General features: G+C 32.6%; 1 protein-coding gene across 1 annotated transcript in view; it reads right to left on the minus strand.

Annotated features, from left to right (window-relative positions):
- The window catches only part of EYS (EGF-like photoreceptor maintenance factor), a 792,123-nt gene extending 788,070 nt beyond the window's left edge, over nt 1–4,053 (minus strand). Inside the window, exon 1 of the mRNA XM_054630570.2 lies at nt 3,916–4,053. The gene's annotated coding sequence lies outside the window, so the exon portion shown is untranslated. The remainder of the gene's footprint in view (nt 1–3,915) is intronic.
- Nucleotides 4,054–6,927: the final 2,874 nt, after the last annotated feature.

Here is a 6,927-nt window from a genome sequence, read left to right on the forward strand (position 1 = left end):
CAGGTGCAGCAAATTAAGATAAGAATTGTTTATAATTCTTTTCTCTGGTTGTCTTACAGCCTTTCCCAGAATGATGCCTGGGAAAGTTGTTTGTTTCTCTCTGTGGCCAGAGAGCTGCTCCTACAGTAACCCATAATTCTGTCCATTTTAAGACAGAGTATGTAATTTCTACTTCAAAATTTGCAGGGTAAATGCTATTTCATGAAAGAAGAAATGTAGCCTTTTAACCTAAGTAGCTCAGGTGTTTGCTAAATTTTCTGCATCCTTGTAAAAATTTTTAAATACCAGGATTTGAGTTTTTCTGGGTATTTTGTTGAAGCTAATTTCATAAAATACATATGCTCCACTCAGGGAGCAAGAAGCGAAAGGCATAACTGCATAAATTAAAGTCTAAGACCCTCCTGAAGAAAATTCAAGAAGAAGCTTAGACCTTGCAGGAAGCAGAAGACTCCTGCCATGTTAATTTCTTAACTATAAAAGAGAAACAGCTCCACAGTTTCAAAATTACTGCCTATCTTTGAAGAACCTATTATCACTTCTTTAATTTGTCACTTTAAAATCTTCCAGGCCTCTTAAATTCCCCCTTCTGATGAAGGCCAAGATGCATAACTCTTGTTTCACACCTAATATCTTTTTCTTTTTTTTTTTTTTAATAGTATTCACTTGATTCCTTTTTCTTGGATTGATAGTATGCCGTGGCAGTGATCTATCTGTATGCTGCTAGACATGCAAGAAGCATCCACTCAGTCTGTGAGCAACTGGTATTTAATGAATGAAAACTGGTATTTAATGAATGAAAACTGGTATTTAATGAATGAAAAAAGGGGCCCTATATTTCCTACCTTGCAGCCACTTACTTGTGTGAGTAGCTTTCCACAACCACTGCTTTCAGGCTCCATAGTGTAATTACCCTGTTCAAGTCCTGTCCTATTGAGACATAAAATGAAAGCAGCTAGCATCTTCCAAAGGAAGATTTCCAAAAGAACACACTCCTGGGAGTCATACAAAAGCAGGAAAACTAGTAAGAGTTTGGGGGCTCAGAAGGGTCCTATGAGCACAGCAGTGTCTTGGCAATGTAAAATATGCCAAGATATTTTACAACCTTGATCAATTAATATTGTTCACACACAAAAAAAAAAATCCTTGTCTCTTTTAATAAATATTTATAATTGTTGCAATGATTGGACCAATGCAGAAAGTCAATGTTGAAGATATATTTATAGCTAATATCAGCTTCTTCATTCTGTACCTTGGAAATCTTTATAAACCCTAAATATCTTTCACATTTTAGCAAAAAAAGTTATGCTACATTCATTTTAGGATGAAGGTGACTTTTACTACAATTCTTGTCTGAGGCATGCTTTGCAATATACACATGGTCATCAGAACTTTGAGTGACAGATTATTATCTAATCTGGCATTCCATTTGCACAGGCAGTTTTCCAGTAGATTTGACATTGATCATCTGTCCATTTGATTTGTTAACTTCATAAAAATGTGTTATTTTACAAAATGACTAAAAGCTTGCAACTCTCTATAGAAATGCTGTTATTTTATATTTTATTTCATCATAAATTTGTTTTCCAGAGAAATTATTTTGGTTTGTGAAACCAATGGCATTATTTTTCTTTCTCTATCAACTCTCTACAGCTAAATAAACCTCTGGAATTTGGGGTTCAAATGTGATTAACTTGACTGGCACAAGAAAAGGGAAGCAAGACTGACAGGACGGGGAGATAAAAACAAAATGCAGCAGTATGGACATGAAATCCTCATATTACAGCATGTATCAAAGTCAGTGTCTGTCAGCATGCTCCCTCTATAATAAATCTAATTTTCTTCTAGATCTTCTCTTTATATACCAAATGTTTATGAAAAAAAAATCAGAAACCACAAATCAAGACAACATATGACACTAGAAATTAAAATCAGCTCTCCCAAATGGTTTTGGGAACATGAAATGTCTAGGTTTATGTTTGTTGAATATCATACCATGTAATTTCTAACATTCATTACACAGCATTTTCACAAAGACAATGTATTTTTAAAAGAGGTAAATATTACAGTCTGCCTATCTCTTCCCTATTCTTGCAAAAGCTCACTGATATTATTTAAGAATATGCATAAAAATGGATGGACCTGTGTGCAAACAGCCACACATTTTCTGCAACATAAGTGCATACAGGAAGGAAATTATCCCAACTTTGGCAAATGCATTCATAATTTCTTAAAATTTGCTCATAATTCTTTTCTAGTTGTTTATAATCTTAAAAAAAAAAATACTACATAATCAAGATTAAGATCAATCCAGACCAAGCAGTATAGTAATGATAAAAAGATGTATAGTAATGATAAAAAGATGTTTCCATCTAGCCTCAAATACTCAACTGTGCTTCTGTGGGCAAAATTATTAATAATTATTTACGTGCTTTTCATGTGATTATCTTCTCTCTTGTATCATGTCATTCTTTAGCAAAAGTCAGCTACCACTTATATTAATTGGAAAAGGCCCCTGGAAAATTAACATGATGGTCCTGATTTCTTCAGAAAAGAGGTTTAACCCTGAACTGGATGAATATTGTCTGTTAGTGAAACTTCTCAAAGGCTTCTTACTAGTCAGCAGAATTATTTAGCAAAATACTTAAAAATTAAACATGAAACTATAATTATATTTTAAATGGCATTCACAGTTGTATAAAGATTAGTCTAATGCATAATGGTATTATTTTAGTACAAAAACAAATATAGAAATAATTTATGTCTGGAGATGCCTCAAAAAAGTTAAAATTATCAATTCCATGAAAGTTCTTGATACTTGCTACAGTATCTCTTCATCTCAGATATGTCCCTTCTAAATAAAATATACCTAAACATATTCTCATATGTGTATAAACAAAAATGTGTACTATACCTGTGTTGCCTTTTTTTCTTTAAATCTTCAGAAGTATAAAGGCACAATGTCCTGGTTTAACTTGAGCAATATAGGCACAGTAGCAGCTGCTTGATTCAACCTATGCCACAGCTTTTGTACTTACCATGATCAAATTTTGTTCACCAAAAACTACAGTAGTTCATGCCTATTTACAACAATGTTTTTAAAAAAGTATCAACTACATTTTGAGTTGATATTGCTTTCATAAAATGGATACTGTATCTAAGTAAAATTCCATAAAACAATCATGCATATTTTGAAATCAAACATTGCAACAATATTATAAAAATATAATGGGAAAGAAGAGATAATTAGTAAAATGAAACCCAAAACTCCTCTGATATGGGAACTCTCCTTGCTAGGTGGTTGGGCTTCTAATGGCTTTCAGTAGATTTGTCTGCCTTAGAAATGAAAAAGATACTTTCTTTGGCTTTAGTGAACATAGGAAAGCTTTTATTTAGAATATGCTGCTAAGTAAAAACATTCAATTTCTAAATTCCTTTCTGAAACATTTTTCTTTTTTTTTTTTTTTTTTGTAAGAAAGCCATGTATTATTTCTGGTCACAGTTTTTAATTATCATTGCTTATTTTGAGTCAAGGATAGTTGTCTGTTCTGTGATCACTAACTCCTAAACCAAGCAAACTTGATATAACCTGTATATGGTTTGCTATCATTGGCCTGGAGAGGGATAACAGAGTAACATGAAAACTAACTTTAAACACCTTGGGAATATATTCATCCTGACACATCTATAACAAAATCAAAGTAAAGCTTTCCAAGATTTGCTATTTTAAATAAGCACTAAAAGCTATTATGCATTACAAAATAAACTCTTAAGCTGTGTGTGGGCCTACATATAGCCCAGACTTTATCTTTCTAATCTGGTGATGAATACAGCAGGCCACCATCTGGTGTGCATGTACATCAACAACTACAATACAGCCCCACAATTTAATAATCACAAACTTTAACAGCTACTTACCACTTATTTCCAGCTACAGAAGGTCTCTGATTTAAGCTGTCAAATAAACGTAGAAAAACAACATATAATTAACTGTTTTTGTCCCAGGTTGGGTTTCTCATGCAGACAGTGGAGCAGAGAGAGCTCTGCTGTTGCTACGGAAACCTGACGCTGAGGATTTAATGACAGCATCAGATGGTATTGTACTAGAGATTGTCTGCTTGAGGGACTAGACAGCATGCTGCTGATAAGAAATAGGAATGGATTCCAAATGTTTTCAATTTGCTTTATCAGAGGAATCCTTTCATTGCCTCAAATATATTAATTTGATAGCAGATACAAAGAATTTATATTAATGTTAAAAAAAAAATTTGAAACATAATCTGTCTGGAAGCTCTCAATGCAGGTAACTAATCTTCCTAAACCCTTATTCAATATGTAAAAATGTAAAGTTTATAAAATTAATACTGTATTTTAGTCTGATAAATATTTAACTCATATACATATATGATTCCTGAAATAATTTTTTTTAAACTGACAACTTATAAAAATGAAAACATTTTAGGTTTTTTTAGCATTTCAAGATCATTAATTACTGTAAAAAAAAGAAAGAGGAAAATTTTCCAGCAAATTCCAGATTCACAGGGGCCTGGAACTATTAAATTTCACAGGTTTGCTTCATATTCAGTAATTTAGTTTTGTAAATACTTTTATTTTGTGATAAAACTTTTAAAATACTATTACAACTCAGAAACAGTACTTCTGAACACAGGCAGTATGAACAGTAAAGTATCACCAGTCAAAATGCATGTATTTATCTGGTCAACATGCTCTTCTATAAAGTCTCTTTCTACTTCACAAATCTTTCTGAACTTCATGTATGTCTGTGATTAGCTGACTGTTTGTAGATTAACAATTATAAGAGAAATAGTCTCTGAAAACAAAACCCATGATTCTTCTATCAAATGTGTCTCTTTTTCTGGTAGTCCATCTGAGCTCCAGGATATTAGTTCATTGCAGAGCTTATATAAATACACAGAAATAATATTTTTATATTAAATAAAGGTCTTCTGTTCCAAGGAATTTTGCAAACACATTTCCCACTACATAATATTGGAAAGCCTGTTGATAGTACTCACCAAACCAGCTACTTTCCTTCAAAGATAAGGCCACTGCAACTTTGCTCTCCCAATAGAGCAGAAAGGACTGCCATTTCAAAGGTCTAAACCAAACATCACACAAGACCATTTGATCAATATGGCTTTGAAGGTTAAAAATTGATTCAGTCCTACTGGGGTTTTAGACTGTATCTCCTGGAGCCTTAGGTATTTTAAACATGAAGATAACCCCATTAACAGACTTCTCCATTAGCATCAAAGGGAATTTCTGATTATGTCAATAGTAGTTCCAAGCATTCCCTCTACCTACTATCCACAAAAAACCCTAACAAAACAAAACTAAAAAACAAACAAACTGAAAATCAAAAAAGTCTCTCACCAAACAAACTGGTCAGAGCAAGGAGAAGCCTATGAATTTCCTTATTTTGAATTTCCCCATAATATTTTCTCTTTGGATCCAAAATAATACTGGGGAAAAAAACTATTAATTGTTTACCCATAGTCAAATTAAAACTTCATTGCTGATGTTTTCGCTCTATTGGTTTTGAGCAAGATTTAGGAAGTTTAAGATAAAGAGTAGGGTTATTGTCAATAAAAAAGAAAAACCAACAGAATAATAATAATTTGGAGTCAATATAGGTAATCTTGGCTTAAATGCACTAATGCCTTTTGAAAAACATCCAAAAACAATCAGTATAAACATTTTGGATTCTTTTTAAATAAAGTGTTTTGAATAGAGAAAAATTTCTTTTTGAATAATCAAAACAAAATATGTTAACATTTCACCAAGGAACTACTTTCTAACTTTTTGGAAAATTTCCCTATATTCTAGTCCAAGCTGCTCACCAATTTCTTTCTGAGATTTTTGGTTTAGACTGAAACTTTTCCCAGTTCCTTTTTGGGCATATGTAATACTTGTCAAAGCCAATAAAATATCCCATACAGTGTACATTGTGAAATAGCTTTGAAGACCTCCTAGCAAAAAAAAATTCCCACTACAGGATATAATATTTAAAGGAATATATGGTATTTGAACATAAAATACTGCACGTACATTCACCTTTTTCATCTTAAAGTTTGAAAGAAGAGCTTTGAAGAGGCTTCAAGAGAAGGGTGCAGGAAAACATTAAAGAAAATTATTCTAAATATTTTTGAACTAGGGGAAATTATTAATGGAAGTTACCAAGAAAAACAAATGAAAAAAAATGACATGACAACATTTTTTATGTTAAAATGTAAAAGAAATATTTTTAGAGTAATTTCTCTAAAAAACGTGCATCTGGTTTTTGAAATCTCTTTTAGTTCATCATGTTCAAAACATAAATCACAGAGAGGCTGAAGTTATTTTATAATAATTTGTGGTTTTAATCTTTGTGACCTGTGGTGTCTTGATATCTTTTGTTTTCTTCCTTCTGATTTTCAGATTGCATGTGTCATAAGAAGTGTTAGAATGGCTTTATCACCTCTGTGAAGACCAAGGGAACTCACTTCTTGAAAGCAACCAGGTATACTTAGACAATGGCCCAGAGACCACAGGACTCTGCAAAAAAAGAACATGAAAGAGTCAGAGTGAGACAGTGGAGGGATGAATTTTAAGTGGAGTCTGAAAAACTTCTGAGAAGACTGAGAAGCATAAAGGCCTCCTAGGCCACAAACAGGCCAAGGGAAAATCATGCAAATGTCACTAGAACTCAAAAAGTCACTGAGCAGTTGAAATTAATCTTAGGAAAGAGAAATTCTTAATGATGATATGCACAAGAAGGGGCAGAGCTGCTTATAAATACTTACATTTCTATTCTCTTTGTCTCTTTGAGTTTGTTTTTATTCAAAATATTCACTGCATCGGAGACCTTTGAATAAAGTTTTGCTCTTTTTAGGTGATAGATGTTTGCTGTTGTGTTGTTGTTGTTGTTGT

Source organism: Agelaius phoeniceus, chromosome 3 (genome assembly GCF_051311805.1).
Source record: "Agelaius phoeniceus isolate bAgePho1 chromosome 3, bAgePho1.hap1, whole genome shotgun sequence".
NCBI classification, from domain to species: domain Eukaryota; kingdom Metazoa; phylum Chordata; class Aves; order Passeriformes; family Icteridae; genus Agelaius; species Agelaius phoeniceus.